Raw genomic sequence first — 19,947 nt, forward strand, 5'->3', positions numbered from 1 at the left:
ATAACAGGAGTTTATGATTGGGAGTGATATTTTCGAATTTCATGCTCTGTTCAGTCTGTTGTGATGAAAATGTTACTTAATCTTACACTACGTACAAGACGTAGGTAGATTCTGTGATAGTGCTTGCAAGCCTTGCATCTATACTTAGGCCTACTGACTGATACTTACAAACTATCACCTAAATCGAAAAGCTTAGAAGCACGCCTATATTAAAGATGTATATTTCGGCTACTGAAAAAGCCTACGTCTAGGCCTAATTATGTATTTTAATTGGTAAGAACATGAGAATCACAAGAATAAACAATTTGTAAGCCTGTGATGCAATAAAACAATTCAACAGACCAAACTGTAGGGGATGATTGTATGCACCATACCCCCACCTAAAATGAAGGAGGTGTATCCCACTCATCCACCCCAGGATCTACGCCCCTACTTTAGATGACTGGGTGAAAATCACTTGAATTTTACATGCGGAGAGAAAAATGGAGTTACCAGTTCTTATGTTGCTAGGACCCTGATGAGATGTTTGTTGGCATTATAAGCATAACATCAAAGCTTAAAGTGGTATGTTTTGTTTTTTATAGGAACTATAGAACAACTCTGCTGTCTCTAAACTATCTTCGGTCTACACCAAATATCTTACTCTCTTTCTTTTCCCTTTCATTCAAGTACAAGTGGTAAGATACAACACAAAGTAACAGTGAAACAAAGTGCATTGAACAGATGCATACAGGTTTTCAGTAAGGAGTCTAATTAGTATATCCACTGCTGTGAATAGTAGTTAACAACTGTTGGCTTCTTGGAAGGGTAAGGTTCAGTAGCCAGTGCAATAAATACTTACTGGATAGAGGAACTACATTTCTTTTCTTAAAATGTCATGTAAGAGTGGGATAAGAACAAAAGAAATGAACCCTTTCATTACAGAGTGTGTCTGTGTGACTTTGTTTATAATCATCAGTTTCCACACTGTAACTTTTAAAATGATATGTGTATCTTCACAAAATCTGACTAGCTTTCTGTAAATATTACTGGTTTTTTGTATACAAAAAAATTCAAAGTTTTTGATCAAGTATTTTCACTAAAATTAAGTTATCTTTTGAAATTCAAGAATTGTTCAAACTGGTCCACTTTCTCTTCCTCCTCTTCAAAAAACTGCATTACAACAAACTTTAAGTGTTTTCAATCAATGGCAAGTAGTGTAGTGACTAAAATATAAGTTCAGTGTTATAAGATAGAATACACTGTTTAATGTAGGTGGTGGTAATTTATTTTGTGAGTTAATATTTCTTGACTGTTTTGTTTCACAGTAAGAAAGTTGAAAGCAGAAGGTTATTGAAAGTTGTGTAATTGATATTAAGGCTACAGAGATTTCTAGAATGCCTCAATACTCTGCAATACTTCCAGAGTAGGAAGTGAGCCAAAAGTAAAACCGAGGAAAAGAGACTTTCAGTCAGAGAGAAGTTAGAAAATGTGAAATGAATCATTTAAAATAGAGAAAAATAGTTTGGCTTGTCAACTGCATTTTAAACTAATTGAATTTGGCCAAAATGGATTTTTGTGAAGAAGAGAACCATACAGTATTTAGATCCAGTTGTGATACATATATTGTGAAGAATTTGTCATGTTTCACTTGTTTTGAACATATTTTAAAATAAGTGGAATGCATGCTGTTCATTTATTTTTGAATTTATCTCCAAAATGTGGCAAACACCCACTGTAAAAGAATCCTTAGTCCAACACACCAATTTAAATGATTATATATACTATTTAAAAGTAAGTTTCTAACTGGAATGAAATCAGAACATTGGAATAATTGTGGTTCTTTAAAAAAGCTGTGGGAGTGGGTGTGCTTTTAGGTCTAATACACCAGTGTCCAAATGTATTTCATAGTCACCAAAACTGTTTAAAATGTGTTAAAAGTTTTGCTATGTGACAAAAAAATTAACTGTGTTTTTACAGATGGGTAAAAAATACATAGTAATGTTTCCAATTATTTATTAATAGAATTAATTATACTGAAAAATAGGTGGTAGAAGTAAAGCACCAGTTCACCACAGGTCAATAGCTGTTTTGGCATGTGGCAAGTGGTGACCATGTTGAACACCATAGGTCTGAGAGATCTAGAGCAGGTGAAAACAATACTCTTTTCTCTCTTCTCATGTCTGGTGGTAATGAATGTGTTTGATTGTCAAACATAATGAATCTAATAATTACATGTTCTTATTCTGTTTGAAAAGAAGAAAGTGGTGTTTGTGTTTATTATTTCCAAAACAAATCTGATTGATAAAATGTTTTAAAATGAATTTATTGCAAATAGAAACAGTTAACTGCTTTATAAGCTTTAATACTTTTAAAGACAAACATATTTATCAATGCATTTGATGCACAAGTAAAGCATTCACATGCTGAACTGGAAACAAGTGTTGATAAGTGGATATTTCTAGGCATCTGTTAAAAAAACCTTGCAAGAATTTTTTAAAATTATTTTCCTGATTCAGTAAAGTGAAACTTCAATTACTCAGGAGCCTCTTGTTGGGAAAGTTTTGTTTACGTATTTCGGCATACATGCTGTTTTGCCTATCTTCATGAAAAGTATTTAAAGGTTGTTTAATCAAATTATAGATGATAACAACCAGAGTAACCAAACAATAATAAAGCTGTATTGTACTTAATTTTACCCTTCTTTCATAAATCAACAAACATGGCAGTGGACTTGAAGTACTATTGACACCCACCTGGAAAATAGAATAACAACTGTTCTCAGTGTTCTGGAAATGAAACTAGTATTTATGTCTGAGAAAAGAAGGAAAATAGCTAAATTTTGTCTTGATTTGTTGAAAGTAGAATTAGTTGGTATACTGATACCATAAACCTCATTGCTATATCGTGTATATATATATATAAAACACAAATATCTGTCTTTCTCTTGTTACATTATCTTCACTGGACCAATCTTAACCAAACTGTGTGAAATGTTTTTTTAAAGAAGACCAAAAACAGCACTGCTTTCAATAGATGACTATCCTTCTTCATGAGAGTAAATGTGAAGATAATTTGGAAAAGGGGACATATTAATGTAGGGTTCGTAACTCCTCCACCCCCCATTATTGCTGTTATTGAACACTTTAATAAAGTTAACATTAATTATATTTGTAGATGGTGTCTTGATCTTAAACTAAAAAGTAAGACACGTTTATAATTTTTTCTAATATGCATGCATGCAGTGTGCCTAAAGCAGACAAACATTTAATATATACATCTCAGAGACTGTGCTGGGCTCTCTTTGGAGGAATTAAATGAACAAAGATGACTGCCTTTGTTACAATAATACATAAACTGAGATGAAGTTTCTATTTCAACAGCCACCATAAGGCTGGTATGAAAAGCTGTTGTTTGAGTTGTAATAATTTCTTACTTTGACCTATCTGTAAGACACTTCTGTAGCCATTGGTTTTCTATTAAATAATCATGTGAAACACTGCAGAAAGATGTGATGAGCTGGGTGTTGAAAGCAGGTAACAGAATGCACCCCTACTGACATTACAATTGATACTACCTCTTTCTACAGGGTCATAATAACCATTATACAGTCTAGTAAATGAATGTTCTAAATGAATTGTATGAAAATCAAGATTTTTCTAATTTATCATATCTTCCAGCCCCAGGTTTTGTTTAAGTTCATGTACAAATAAAGGACAGGTACCTCGGCTTGATAAATATGAAACATAAAATTTGGAGTTATTTTTATGATTCTAGCTCAGAACTTCTTACTAGGGTGTGCTAGTTGACTTCTAGGTGTTGCTGTACCTAATATGAGTCATGACAGCTGGTACCTGCTGCTTCGTGGGATAGTTCACCTGGTATCAACTTGAGTGTGAATTTGTATCATTAATGGCACAAAAGTAATATGTTCTTCTGGATTATTGCCATCTAAGTTGATTGGCCAGCTACAAGGAGAACATAAATCATGTAATTAGTTTCTGTTTCGAAAGAATTGTGACCTGTAAAGTGCAGAATTTTTATCTAGGTATGTGTTGAGTCTGCAGTGCATTTTTTAATATTTTTTCCTTTTGAGTCTGTTTTAATTTTCATTCCTCATGTCAATTTTATTTTGCAAAGTGGTAAACATCTGAACTAATTATAGATTATCAAAAAGTTAGAACTTGTGTTTGGTAAACCCCATGTTCTTTATAATGTAATATTTTCTCACACTAATCTTCCATCTCAATAAATCACCAAGTGTGTCAGTATGCAGGGTGTGGATTACATGAATGCCTCTATTTTTGTAAACTATAATAATTAATCACATCAGTACTTCCAAAGTTTATTTTTCATTGTATGGATCTCTGGTAAATCTGTTTTAAGTTTATTTTATATTGTCTTGACAGAACTAATGGGGGCATCTAGTCAACTGTGAAAGTATTATCAAAGTAGCCATTATTCTAAACCAAAACATATATGGTTAAGAATAGAATAGCTCTTCATCCCTACCATGCCTTGTATTGAGTGAATCATTACGGTCTGCATTTGAAAATAGATCTTTGTGGTCATCCATTGCACTGTTTCAAGTGTTGTTGTTCCTTCAGACTCTCCACTGTATTTTATGCCCTCACTTTTCTTCTAATGAAGATTGATAGCCCTCATTACATTCCAGTTTTCCCATAAGTACCACATCTTTCTTATCTGGGTGAAATGTATACCTGGCTCAGTCTCCCACATCAGTTTTCCAAATTTGACTTTCTTGTCTTCAGGTGTGTCCTCTGGATGGCTTTGGAGGATGCTTCTTTCCTTCCCTAAAACTGTTTCTTCCACCTATTCAATGTAAGATTCTTGCTATATGTTGATATGACATAATGCACTGTATTGGAAGTTGTAATTCACCTAAACTGTAAATGTATTTCTGGAAGGTTCTTACCAAATTTCACACTTCCCATCTTACCTTTTCATTAAAACCTGATGCTTCCAGATTCTAAGAGAACTTAAAGTGATATCTGGTAGAATTGAACAGAGGAAGTCATAAGCGTAATGAGAATACCTTGCACTATTACTGATGGAGGGTTGTCACATGATAATTTTAATGAATAATTTGCAATCAAGAGGAGGCAGTAACTCAGGACATGCTTGAAAACAAGTTTCACAAATAGATGCCAGCATTGAATGAGAATATCTATTGATGTAAAAGGATTGTTTGTTTGTTTTATAATTTCGTGAAAGCTACATGAGGTCTATCTCCACTAGCCATCCTTAATTTAGCAGTGTAAGACTAGAGGGAAGACAGCTAGTCATCACCACTCGCTGCCAACTCTTGGGCTACTTCTCTACCAATGAATGTTGGGATTGACCGTAACATTAGAAGTCCCCTACAGCCAAAGGGTGAGCATGTTTGGTGTGATGGGGATTGGAACTAGCAACTTTCAAATTACAAGTTGAGGGTCTTAACTGCCTGGTTATTTCAGACCTGTGTAAAAGGAGATAAGTACTTATTGGAAGTTAATTTTTAGTACAAAAAATTATAAATATCACAACAATTTTATAGAATACGTGATGTAGATTAAAAATAAGTATGCAGATTAATCAGTCTGTAGAATGGTATTCTTGAAGTATTGAAAATATGATTCAATTTATAAAATTTAGTAATTTTAAATATTAAAAACATCTAATACTTTTATGACCTGCCAAGGAAAGAAAAAAAAAATGTAGTGTTGGTAATTTGATTCATCCAAAAACAGCTTACATCAATAAGGGTTTGTATTCAGTTGTAATTATTTCAGTCCCAGTAAAAATAGTTGCATAACTCAGTGTTAAAAATGTGTAACTGAATAACTGTACATTTTGATTTAAAGGGGAGATTCGACAAATTCTGAAGAGTTAAAATAACAGTTTTAGAAATATATTATTTCCAAGGAACTTTCAAAGTGTGATCACAGTAATGGTTACAAGGTTTATAGATCAAAATAATCCATTGTGTTATTAATATTGTAAGGATTAAAACCATACATTTACTAAAATAGATTAATTTCTGCATATAATCTAAGCAGAACTGTTGTATTACATATTCAAAACTAACATCATATTATTAGGACATTGCGAATGTTACAGCTACATACACTTCTAAAAGGTTATTAATATAACTTGGAGAAATGGTGCTTACTTGTGTGAATATAATACACCACTTACTTAGTAAAATTCATATAATTAAATAGTAATTGTGCACAATTTTCTAACTGCTGCATAATAAACTTACAAGGAAAGTATACAGTTTTATCACCTCACAAAAATATAAGACTAGAAACATATTAATCCATTACTTTTTAAAAGGTACAATAATTTTATAAATAGCATGTGGTAATATGTTCACGTACAAACATTACAAATTATTAGTATACATAATGAATAATGGACTATTTTTAAAAAGGGTCGATGGTAAGTCTGAAAACGTCTCGTGGTCGTCGTTTTCGAAGATTGTTTTTCTTTGTAGGAGTAAAATGTTGAGAACACGAGACAGTAATAGAAGATTCTGTCGAACACAGCATCAGTTCCATATCTGTGGGGTGAATGAGACTGTCTCGATAATGAGTGTCGAAATCTTCAAAAGTCGCTAACAGGTTGTTTGTCTGTCTTAGTTCTCCAGGCTATCTTGGAAATACATATCTAGGTTTCAACATGCTTGTTTGGAAGAAATCAGTTGATGTTTAAAAGTGCGTTTGTGATGATTGAGTTTTCATTATATCCTTCTTTGTATGGAGTGTCTGTGTAAATTTGTCTATTGACTTAAATAGCTTCTCGACTTGTGTATTCTGCATGAACATGTCTTTGAAATTTGTTTCTAGTTGTGGATGCTTTTTTGGTAAGAATGGCTTGGATGAAGGTGGCGGATGTCCAATGTTTCGGGGCCCAGCATGGCCAGGTGGTTAAAGCGCTCGGATCGTAATCTGAGACTTGCGGGTTCGAATACCCGTTGCACCAAACATGCTCGCCATTTTAGTCGTGGGAGCGTTATAATGTCACGGTCAATCACACTATTTGTTGATAAAAGAGTAGCCCAAGAGTTGGTGGTGATGACTAGCTGTCTTCCTTTTAGTTTTACACTGCTAAATTAGGGACGGCTAGAACAAATAGCCCTCGTGTAGCTGTGCATGAAATTCAAAAACCAAACAAAAACCAATATTTCCTTGAAGTTTACTATTCTTCTGGCGCTGCATGGCCAGGTGGTTAAGGCGCTTAACTTGTAATGCGAGGATCGCGGGTTCAATTTCCGTCTCACCAAACATGCTCGCCCTTTCAGCCGTAGGGGCATTATAGTGTCTCGATCAAACCCACAATTCGTTGGTAAAAGAGTAGCCCAAGAGTTGGCGGTCAGTGGTGAAAACAAGCTGCCTTCCTTCTATTCTTACATTGCTAAATTAGGGACGGCTAATACAGTTAGCCCTCGTGTAAATGTGCGCGAAATTCGAAAAAGAAAACAAAAACCAATATTTCGTTGAAGTTTTCTATTTTTCTACCTAAAAGTTAAAGCTTAACGTCAAGGCCACTTATTAACGAGTGTTTTATATCTTGAATATTATGAAGTGTTTGTTTATTATGATTTATATGTTTATTGTAGAGCATATTCAGCGGGGGTATCAACCGTGTTGAAAATCGATACACTTATCTCTGTCCCACTATGGATCTTTTTATAAAGTGAATGGAGTAAGTTGTTTGTTTGTTGTTAAACGCGATGTTTCGTGAAGGGCTATTTGTATGCTGTCGAAGGTTTTTAAAATTCGAATTTTACTTTATATGTGCTATCAGAATTGTTATCACTTGCAGCATTGAAATCAATAAAAGATACATTATACTTAAGTTGATTACTTTTGTTGTGTTTGAGAAACGAGCTTTTGCTGAAAACGTGCTAAGTGTCTTAGTTTTGTTTCTCTTTACACGTCCCTCCCAGTGCCACACAGGTATGTCTGCGGACTTGCACCGCTACAAACCGGGTTTCGATACCCATTGTGTAGCTTTGTGTTTAATTCCAAACAAGCAAGCAATTAAATCTTTAGACGTAATATGTGAAAAAACAAAAGTAATTTATCACGTGACTGACTGGACAGTGAGTGGTCAGCGTTCTGGACTGTGAATCGGAGGTCTTACACGTTGCCTTAAAATCGCGCCTCGCACTTTGGGTCTGTGTCAAAAGAGCGACATTGAAATGACATTATTAGAGTGGCTCAAGGGCTGGATGTCAGCGCTGTTGTAGCCACTTTAAAATTAGGGACTACTAACCCAGATAGCCCTTGTAAATATCCGAAACAAACAAAATTATTTCTCTTAGTGGCCGTTCCCTACACAGCTTTGACCCTCACTGAGCTGAGACTCCGTCGCCTTTTGACTATGAGATTTCACTGACCCTAATGCCCTTGGGTTAAGTCTTGATGGGAGATCAATCGCTTGTACTTGTCGGGTTTTAAAAGACTTTCATAAAAGCAGTCTTCACGTGTCAAATTGTTCAGATAGTTTTCAATAGCATCTGTTTGTACAAGTGTGCACGAAATATTTCTATTACCTAAATTGCTGAGACAAAACTAGTACAGTTTAACTGTTGTCTCCTGGCGACATATATTTCATAATAGTTTTTACTTTTATGAGACTTTTTATTTGTTTTAAGTTCAAATTCCTTTAGTAACAAGTTTCTCCAGTATAGCTGTTTACATGGAACACCAATCAAATATTACTTTGTTATTATATGGTTACAAGTCTTATTTTACATTGTAGGTTATTAGTAGCGTGTTAACAGTAGTCAGGATTTTTGAGATTGGAAGAAATATTTTTACCCTGGCATTGATTACGTAAAACAAACCGTAAAAAAGTTATAACATAATCGTTTAAAATTTATGGATTAAAATCAATCAAGCATGACTACATTCATTGATTATTATTTTTTTTTTTTTTTGTCGTACTTTGGTCTCCAAGCGTTTCGGACTCGTTCAGGCCATTCTAGAGGTTGTACAAAGTAAATATAGGCAGCGATTATGTGTTAACTGTACTTTTCAGTTACTACATTTTGTTATCTTGGGTTAAAAATCGTACACTTAGCTCCTGTTAGTAAAGTTTTTAAAGATGGCATCTATAAGGGCTGAAACATTGCTAAAGAATGCAGGTTACACTGTCAAACTTGATGCTTCGCGTGAAGGGCCCTTTAAAAGAAATTCAAAATACTTCCGCTAGTTTTAGGCAGAAATATATAATTGCTCAATATGATAAAATTAGTTGGACTAACGGTTGTGCTCACTTGTCTCTTGTTAAATGCAAAGCTACATAACGGACTATATTTGACTGTGCCCACCGCTTATCGAACTCTCATTTTTTATCTTGATGAGCCTGAAAGATTACTTCTGTGTTAGTGAGAGCCCCCCACGCTAGTGGACAGTGTAAGAACATGAAGACTTACGCTAATATAAGCCTTCACTTCGTGCAACTAACTATTCACGTTATATGATATACATTTTAGAGAGAATTTTGTAAACTTGGCTGGGAGCTGTAAATTCGAATAGCCCTTCAATGTCATGCAATCAAGGTATTTAAGTTGTACCTGTGAAAAAAATAAGGGCTGGCGGAATAAGGAGTAAGTAACTGAACAAGAACATTAAACAAATATTTGGAAGTACATGCTTGGATTGGAAACGTTGTTTCCGTCTTATTTGGTAATACGACGTGAACTGGAAGATAGGTGTTAACCCTAAAGTTGATTTGGCTCTAATAACGTTAAAAAACTCGTTGAACGTTTGAAACCTGTCTCGCACGTACATCGCTATTGTGCAAGATTCGAATCTTCGTTCCAAACTTTTCTCTAAAACTAGTAGTTAACGTGAATTATTTTTCGTGTTTAATCAGCGATAACAGGAATAATTATGTGGATACAGATAATTAAGATTTATTTCCCTTTTGCTATTTAACCTTTTGTTTAAAATCGTAATACTATTTTCTGATATCTTTGTACCGATATCGCCTTGAAAACATACTGTTTATCAGTATTGTAGGGTCAATACTAACTAGCTCTTACTGTTATTTTTAGCCGCGGCATAGCGGTTCGTAGTACACCTCTAAGTTGTCGTTTTTTTAAAAGCACAAACGTTTAGCTCACAGCTTCGTCATTTCTTGATGGATTTGAGATTTAATTGCAGTTTTGAACTCGGAAGATCAAACCCTTTCGACTGACGTATTTGATCACGTCCAAAGTCTCATAGATGAATCTACTCTAATCGTGCCTAAAAGAATTTCTATTTGAGGGTAGGCGAGTAGATAACGTGCTGAGTAATAAAGTTGAATCGGGTTGTATGCTTGATATTGCCTGTAAAGAAAAATATAGCTAATAAATCGACTAGTAGATTATCCATGCCTAAAAGTGATCCAAGTGTTGTAGATATTAAGGATTCGGGCCCGGCATGGCCTAGCGCGTAAGGCGTGCGACTCGTAATCCGAGGGTCGCGGGTTCGCGCCCGCGTCGCGCTAAACATGCTCGCCCTCCCAGCCGTGGGGGTGTATAATGTGACGGTCAATCCCACTATTCGTTGGTAAAAGAGTAGCCCACGAGTTGGCGGTGGGTGGTGACGACTAGCTGCCTTCCCTCTAGTCTTACACTGCTAAATTAGGGACGGCTAGCACAGATAGCCCTCGAGTAGCTTTGTGCGAAATTCCCAAACAAACAAAACAAACAAAATTAAGGATTCCTTCTTATTTATTTTAGTAACCTTTAATTTTTCGGAGCAATTCAATAACGTAATAAGTTATTAGTAGCGTACTAGGTTAATACTGTATTTCTGGAAACGGATTCCTTCTTATCCTAGAATTTCCAGTTCATCAATTCGAAAATAAATGTTGGGTTATTACAAAGGGTTGCCATTGTTGTTTGTTATTAAACACAAAAATTCACAAAGGGTTATCTGTGTTCTGCCCACCATGGGTATCAAAGCCCGGTTTCTTGTGGTATAAGTCCGCCGACATTCCACTGTGCTTCTGGGGGAATCACAGAGGGTTCTTGCCTTCATAATATTTATCTTTTGCCATTACTGAAAAAACCTACAATAACTTCAGAATATATTTCACGGTATCACTGACCATTAGATACCACTTTGGAGAGCTAATTATTAGAATATTTTAGAATAGGCCTTTGTTTACAGTTATAACTCTGAGTGTAAGTTGTAGAACAGGCTTTTCATTGCAGTTATAATTTTGAAAATGAGTTATCAGTTCGATAATAATACCTGTAATATTACCCCACCTTTAAATAGTCTAAAAACGTCATTTTTGTATAAATATTTATTTACAATAAAAAGAATACAACATTAAAATCATTGCAACTTCTCTTTGTTGACATGAAAATGACATAAGAATGTCGAAATGTTGTTCTTCACTTTACTTTACTTAAAGTTTCAATACCCATACCAGCCATCTTGATAATACATTTTTTACTTCAAGTGGGTTTTTCGTTATCACGGACAATAAATAGTTATTAAAAACAGGACTAGCCATAAAAAGAGATTTCACACATGTTTTGGTATCTGTGTAAAGTATTGTAACATTGTATTAATTTCAATCGTAAATACTCCATTTTATTACAGATATTAGAGAAGCCTATTTTTCGGAAAGTATATGGTTTCGTGGTTTTTTTATTTGTGAGCTGTATTTACTTTAGTTGGTTGATTTTGCTTTCTGTCTAGGTGGGTGCGTATAATGTTTTCTACGGTTTGTGGAGGAAACTTATACTGCTGTATACCATATATTCCTGACATCAGCAAACAAATAACCAACATTTGGCAAAAATTAGTAACAAAATATGACATTCCAATTAATACCAAATTTATTCAAAAACCCGGCACAAAACTGAGGTCTATACTATGTAAAAACTACACTGACAAACACCACACCAACATTATTTATAAAATACAATGTGATAACTGCCACGACTTCTATATTGGAGAAACAAGTAGAAAAATGGAAACCAGATTCAAAGAACATAAAAAAGTCACCTTCACACGTTTTCGAACACTGCAAGTCAAATAAACACAACATAACCATAGAAAACACTCAAATACTAAATAAAGAAACAAACATAAACAAACGCAAAATTAAAGAAGCCTTACTTATACAACAACTTAAACCCAAAATAAACCAATATAAAGGAATGCCTTTATACCTATATTAATAAAATAAAATAAATAAAATTATATATTCAAACATCTAATACCGCCCTCTACATTTCGACACACAGTTACACAACCCCTTTCAAACATGTGGTCAGCTTCCGGTCAGTTACCTCTTTCTTTGTGAACCTGACGATGACCGAAGAAGGTCGAAACGTTGTTCGCTCTTCTATGTAAAAGTGTTTTCTCAGCCCAAACGAGCCGTTTTTTGCACATAAATTTCTCAACAAGTTTCCGATTGTGGTTGAGTTGTAGAGAACCTAAAGATTTCACAGGTGGGAATTTCAAATTGAGAAAACGAAAACGTGATCGAACAAACCAGTTCTGTAATGTTTTTAAAAATTGTTTTAAAATATTAATTCAGTTCTTTATTTGAAACCATATCGTTAGTTAATAGTCTATAACTGAATTTTTCAATTTGTCAAGCATTCTGAAAGTATGTTAAACGGCAATATAATTTTGGACCCCAGACAACAGTCTGGGTAAGAAACAAATCAACGATATTATGAAGTTCACTACTACTGTCTTAGTGGTTAGCATGAATGTCCCTGGCTCGTGTTCAGTTGCCGCAAAAAACCGTGTTTCGAACTTCAGAGCCGTTAAAATGTTGATGGTCACATCGAAATATTCAATCAGAATAGCCCAAGATTAATCGGTGAGTGTTATTCAATTCTAATATATGTGTTAAAAATTAGGATCGGCTAGCAAAAATAGCGCTTTATAGCTTTGCTCGAATGTTCTAAACAAATTATAGGAAGTGAGATTAAATGTATTAATTTTATACATATCATAAGTTATATTACGAGTTTGAATTAAGTTCAACTTATTTGCATATTACTGCAGACTGTTGCAACTGTATGGGAAACATATTCTGATTCAATACGATATCTGAAGTTCACATTTTAAAAGTTACCGTTTCGAGAATACCATTCAGTATCAGTACTGCTGATGGGAGGAATAACGTAGTATATAGTTTTATTCGAAATTTTGCATAAAAGGCAACTGTATTTTTTATCTGCACATTTTGTTTTTCATATTTTAACTGTTTGAAAGAAGGCACATGCCAGTAGTTACATAGTAAGGCTGAGCTTTGTTTGTGTGGAATTTTATCCGTTCAGGTTGTGGTGACTTTCGATTTTGCCTTGCTATAGTTTTTTAACGATGTAGTTATTACTGTGTGTTTTCTTTGTCAAGTGGATTATTTTCATTTTTCTACAATCGATATTGCGAGAAACAGATGTAGATTTGGTTTGTTTTGTGTTACACAGTTGCCATGACAACTTTAGATGAAACGTTAAAAATTCTGATGTCTGTCATACCTCATCTTCTTCTCACATACTGTATACCGCAGTATATTTAGAATCTGAGAGAATCAAAGTAATTTTATTTTCTAAATAAGTTATTCACACGCGTGCAGAATTAAACATTGAATAGCTCTGTATATATTATGCTCTATTTAAGATAATTTTGAATCTGTGAAGGATTGTTGCGTGTAAGTACAGTGGGATGCCTTGATCCAGAGACCAAAACACTCTTAACTTAAATACCCTTGGTTGATTTTTGTGTAGACTAAGAATAAGGACAAGTTTCATGTGAAGTTGATTTCCCAATAATATCTACAAATAAGGAAAACATAATTTAGATTTTATCATGAGAAAACTGTTTGGATTAGCTTAAAATTAACCAAGAACTTAGAAAAGGATATAATCTGTATTTTGTAAAAGACAATATTATAAATCATGTACATTCATTTGTCAGTAAGACGATGGTGACTGATAGCTTTATTAATGTATTTATTTTTATTGCGATATAATACATTTTTTAACTTATTTTCATGTTTTATCAGAAACTTAAGGAAAGGGAAAAGAGATAAGACTTTTACACTTGTAGTTCGAGTGTTGTTTGAAAAGTTAAATGTACAACAACGGTGATTGATGAAGATAAATACTTGAAAATGTGGAACAAGAACTTAATAAAAACTAGGTTTAAGTAAAGACGTTAAAACTAACTGGATATGACTACTGGTAGGAAATATTGAATAATACCTTAAGTTGATCAATAACATTTTAACTAAATACATTAATTGTGAAGAACATCGTGTAATTATAACAGTATGCGCACAGAGTGATTTATAAACATAAAGAAGTGTTTTACTGATGGTAAAAAATAGTGAAAATATGCCTTCTGTGTCTTAAGAAGACAAACCAATGTATTCTTCAAACATGTAATATGTTCCACCATGAATAAAACACTTTTTATGCTTACAGTTAGTTGTTTGCTTATCTATTCTTTTAACGAAAATTTGTAGAATTAAGAAATTTATTGTTTCTACAAGATTTGTGAATATTGGAAGTGAATAGTGTAACTCTGGAGAAAAGCTATCTATACAGTTAAGAAGGATTTTGTAAGTGAATTGTAATGTATTTTCTTATAGCAAAGCCGCATCAGGCTATCTACACTGTCTACCAAGTAGAATCAAACCTGTGATTTCAGCGTTGTAAATATGTAAGCTCGCCTCTGTACCATCGGGGAGCAGAGCGAATAATAAAAACATTCTTTTACCTTTTGGTTTGTAGACGTTATAAATCAATCTAGTGATGAACTGACGATGCCATAAATAATTTTATTTGCTTTTATACAAATTAACAGAGAAAGTTCAAAATATGTTGAGAATTACATATATATATTATGATTAAAACATAACTGGGCTGTATGTTAATATTTAAGCACATTATATTAAATTATAAACATAAAACTGGTTCTGTGATAATATAAAAGTATAAACATATAGTCACGTGATTTTCATGTTTATGTATGGAAATATATTTCTGACGTTTAATTTAAAGTATGAAACATTTTTATTCCTTTATGATATGTTGAGAAAACCACATAAAACTTATTCTGTTGATTTTTCAACAGAAAAATTATGAAGCTTGTGAAAAAATTGAAAATATATACAGATAGTGGTGGCCATGTGTTTACTGTATCAAATACACCTACACTGCTGGAACAACGACCAGTGTTAAATTTTACCTCTAACAGTGGAGCCACCCAGGATTTAATAATGTCCCCACATATAACTTAAAAAAAAATGAAATATTTACAGATAGTGGTGAATGTGTCTCTACTATATCAAATATACCGACATTGCCAGTGTAACCTTTTATATTGGAGTTACGCAGGATTTAATAATGTCTCCACATATAAACAAAAAGAATTAAAATATCCATTATTATGTTTAACATGGTGTTAGTAACATTATGGTAAGTGTTTGCGTACCACTTACATATTGGTTTTGTTTGTATTTGTTTTACTTCTATTTCCGTATGTATGTGTTTTACGATGTAATTTCGGTTAATTCCCAAATTTCTTTATATATATCAGTATCACATTGTTTTTATTGGTTCACGTTACCAACTTATTGTCATAATGGATAATGCCTGTGAGATATCCTATTTATCAGTCAAAATCCAAACAGTGATGGTAATCCAGTCAGCAGTGATGAATAATCATAAAAAAATCACACACATATTATGGTAGGGTATACATTTTTTGTTTTGGAAGGGTGGAGGTAGGGAGTACAATTAGTCGAAATGTTAGAGGCCGGCTTCTATCCATTTGCTTTCTTTTATGAGGTATTTAATGGTAACTGTGTTTCCAAAACGAGGTTTAGACAGTGTGTATTTGTCTTATAGCAAAGCCACAAAAAGATATCCTCTCAGCCCACCGAGGGGAATAGAACCCCTGATTTTATCGTTATAAATCCGGAGACATACCGCTGTACTAGCGGGGAGTGTTTAGACAGTGAAAGACAGTAGAAGTTGAATCGTTGTTAGTGTGAACACTCAGCTTTGTACCGTTACTTACTTTAATTTTTTTTTCACGGTTTTCCATGATGTTTGACTAGATTGGCATTGATTTTTGGATTATTTCTGAATGATGGAATATACCAAGTACATTTGGGTTGTATTATCAATTATGACAACAATTTGAAAACTTGGACAAATAATCGTAATGAAATATTTAATTCATTATTTTTTTATATTGCTCATTTAATCGCCTATTAACAATAAATGCAATCTATAGTATGCAAGCTATTTATACACGCACATATACATGCAGTGAAACAATGCCAAAAGTCAATTTTCTAATCCGAGGCCAAACAAAGTCCTTTCTTTAAATGGAACTTCTGAAAAGGTTGAAAAATTGTCCATAAAGAAAGAGTTAACGTCTTTGTCTGAGGTCTTCACAAACTGATTCATCAAGCCCACTTTAATTTGAAGTGAAGCTAACAGGACTTTCTTTGTGTCAACCAAACTTTCACGTTCAATGTTTTCTATCCTGCTATCAGGCTGACTCCGGGTGGCCATTAGTTCTTTATCTGGTGCTGATTTAGTACTTTGCTCGTCCCATTTCACATACACACAAAAAAAAACAAAAACGCAGAAACTTTGTATAACAGTATTGTTAATCCTACAACATTCAAAAGACTTTTAGGTCTCCACAAAGTAGCCAAACACATTTTTTTTATATTTGACTTTATAATTAAGAAGTTCGAGATTTTCGTGTGTTTCCTTCAAGTGACCAAAATGAGTAATAGTAACAAATATATATATCTTATCGTTAAGAAGGAGGACACATTTGAGACCACTGTTGAAGGAATCAATAAACAATTACCATTCATTAAATTATCAAACTTCATCTCTTAACATCGATCCCTCGGTGTAGATTCCTGTACGTGGTGAGAAGACCTCCCAGGGAAGGTTATTCTTTCAGTTTACCTTCTCTGGGATCTAAACATCCACACACGTGTTTGCCGTGCATGATGACCTATAAAGGGGAGGAGAGGTTCCTGGTTTTGAGGGATTCAACCCTAACACACTATTTTGACCTTGAATTCCTGTAGATGGGCGACCTTGGAATAGCCTCTTAAGGTCAATTGGCTAATCCACTTGGGCTAGGGTCAACCAAGTACTAGTGTTGGATGTTCTCAACAGGTGTTGTGAACATGTTATCTGACACTGGTCTTTGGGTATAGTGCTCATGAAACCCTGGTGTTGCTGCAGTGTTCTTGTTTGGCATTGTAATCCATCCCGTCGTAGAACTCCATGGCGGGTGGGGTCAGTGAGCACCAAAATATTCTTTCTTATTATGGACCATCCAAATAAAAACTTAAATAAAATAGTGAAGAACAGCCCACGTCTTGAAGATTTTGGGCAGCAATCTTCAACATTTGTAACACCTGTACCTCATTTTCTTGCAAATGTCTTTCTTTTTCATTCAGAAGGAAATAGAAGGATTTGATGGCTCTCAAAAGTCAGTCAAAAAGCTTCGCTCTGGTAACATATTGGTGGAAACATCCACATCTAAATGCAGTGAACTCCTTACACTCAAAGGCGATTGGGGATATACCTATTGAGGTTATGCCTCATCCTATTTTGAATTCATCATGAGGAGTTATTGTTGAGGATTTGATGAGCATCCCCAGGTCATAGATCCTCTTTGGTTTCTCCACCTAAGGAGTTTCTGCAGTGAGGCATATCTCAATTTGCAGAGGTGGAATTATGATGCTGACCAATGTTTCCACTTTAACATTTACATCATTATTTGCACCTGCCACCATCAAGGCAGGTTATCTTAATTGCAAGGCACGACCATACATTCCAAAACCTCTCAAATTTTTTCAGTGTCAAAAGTTTGGTCACTCGAAGACATCATGTTGTGGTTCCTTGATGTGTGCTCATTGTGGTGGCAAGGACCATGAGGTCTATGGGTGTGAAATGGACCCTCATTACGTCAGTTGAAATGGCTCTCACCCATTCTACTTCTATTCTTGCCCTAAAGTATTGGGAGAAAAGTAGGGCAGCATTTGAAGACAATTCAATACATTAATTAACTTTAGGCTCAAAAGTTGCTGTCCATTACTTCATCCTGGACGTATGCTGCTGCAATTCGTTCCACTACTACAGTAAGAGTGCAGACAGATCTCTCTGTGCCTCCAAAAGAATTGTTCTCAAACCAAATGAAAAGCTTTTTGACCTCAACCCTGAATTAACCATTAAGCAAAATAAGCACATGTTTAGCGCACCAAGGGAAGAGGACACCACAAAGTTTTTTCCCCCAGCTACAATGCCCTTAACTCTTTCACTGCCACACTCAACTTTAGTCAATTTTTTTGTAATTGTATTGATATGCCATGTTCGACTTTACTCTGCATTGTTAAGAACACATTTTTTTTTTTTGCTCGGTGAGTAAATAAAGTTTCGAGAAACTACTTAACTATGTATCTGAAGCAAGTCGTCATTGGTTTGCAAAATATTACTGTAAAGAGCAGCACATAATCTTGATAAAACTTCAAGTAAAAGATGATTGTATGTTATGATAACTGACATTCTTTCTGCTATAACTATGTATAAGAAATTATAGGTGGTGGAACTGTTTTGTTTCATCATTTACTGCTTTATTTAGTCACATCTACAGAAAAATAAGAGTATCATACTATTCAACTATTTTGCGACTGTAGATTCAAATCAGTATGTTCTGAAAAGCTGGAAAAACAACTGACTGAACTAAGCAGTCTAAAGACGATAATTCGACCTTTTAGGTCAAATTGCGTAAGACTTCGACACGTATGACAACATTATTATTAACTTTGTTATGTATACACTATACGACTGGTGGTAGTACAGTACTGTGGCACCGTCTTCATATAAAGTTAGTATAAAGAACCGACAAATCAACAAAATCAATTTAGGATTGTCTGGAAACGTGCACGAGTTCAACAAGTTCAAGTAAGCAAAGTTAGTACTGAGTACTAGGCTTAACGTTCTCAGTTGCATGCATGGATGCAAAAGTAAATTCAAAACATTTTGAAATAATTCAAAATTATTTCGGGCTACAGTAGCATTTCCAGTGTACTATTTCCAACTTTAGGCCGTTGTTTTGAATTTACTTTCGCATTCATACATGCAGATAAAGTTTCAGAAATATGCCTATTTTGTTGATGTATGGTTTGTTGGCTCATTTCAAGTTCCCAGGTCAAAATTGAGCTTAAAGTTGAGATTACAACTTATTCTTCAGATATTTGAGTTGGATTAAGATACTCTAACCTAGGCCTAACCCATTATTTAGTAGTTCAACATGCAGTGCAGTTTACAATTGATTATATGTTGTGTACGTGTACCAGTACAGAACGATCACTGTATATAGGCTACTGCAGTCCAGAGTTCAAAATTATGAACTGCCCGACATCTCGGGGCATATAAATATTACCTAGAGGCAACAGTTCTTGCTATGTCTATTTAAGTGATATTTCACGTTTAAATAATTGTCTTATTGTTCATCCTTAACAGATTTTTGCCGACAATGGGCAATAACAGCCTGTAATAAAACTGGAAACCGAGCAAACAAGCCGCAATTTCTTTCATTAGACGTATTTCCCCTGCCGCACCGGCAACACGTATTGTAACATACAGATTAGAAGGTACATGTGAAAACTATATTGAACAGCCTTGTGCGGTAGTTTCTGTGTGCCGATGACATCACCTTGTGATGCCGATGTGCCGATGACGTGTTTATTGTCGGATATTTTGTTAGTTATAACATTCTACTCAAGTCTGCGACAGCAGAGAACTGAATGGCTTTAGTATTATCTTGGGTCAAAATAAAAGTAACTAACATTGGAGCAAACTTAATTGTATGATGTTTTGAAGTACCGATTACAAGACCATGTTTTTGATTAATAACTAGGCATAAGATTGATAGTCGC

At 34.4% G+C, this 19,947-nt stretch overlaps 1 protein-coding gene across 6 annotated transcripts in view; it reads left to right on the forward strand.

Moving 5' to 3' along the window:
* Positions 1-19,947, forward strand: part of LOC143242823 (uncharacterized) — a 55,048-nt gene that overhangs the window by 33,295 nt on the left and 1,806 nt on the right. For 5 of the 6 annotated variants that reach the window (XM_076486355.1, XM_076486357.1, XM_076486354.1 and 2 more), the window contains one exon: positions 7,604-7,689. The exons of the other annotated variant lie outside the window; for it this stretch is intronic. The gene's annotated coding sequence lies outside the window, so the exon portion shown is untranslated. Of the gene's footprint in view, positions 1-7,603; positions 7,690-19,947 lie in introns of those variants that run through there. 6 annotated transcript variants of the gene reach the window in all.

This window comes from Tachypleus tridentatus, unplaced genomic scaffold (genome assembly GCF_004210375.1).
Source record: "Tachypleus tridentatus isolate NWPU-2018 unplaced genomic scaffold, ASM421037v1 Hic_cluster_2, whole genome shotgun sequence".
NCBI lineage: Eukaryota > Metazoa > Arthropoda > Merostomata > Xiphosura > Limulidae > Tachypleus > Tachypleus tridentatus.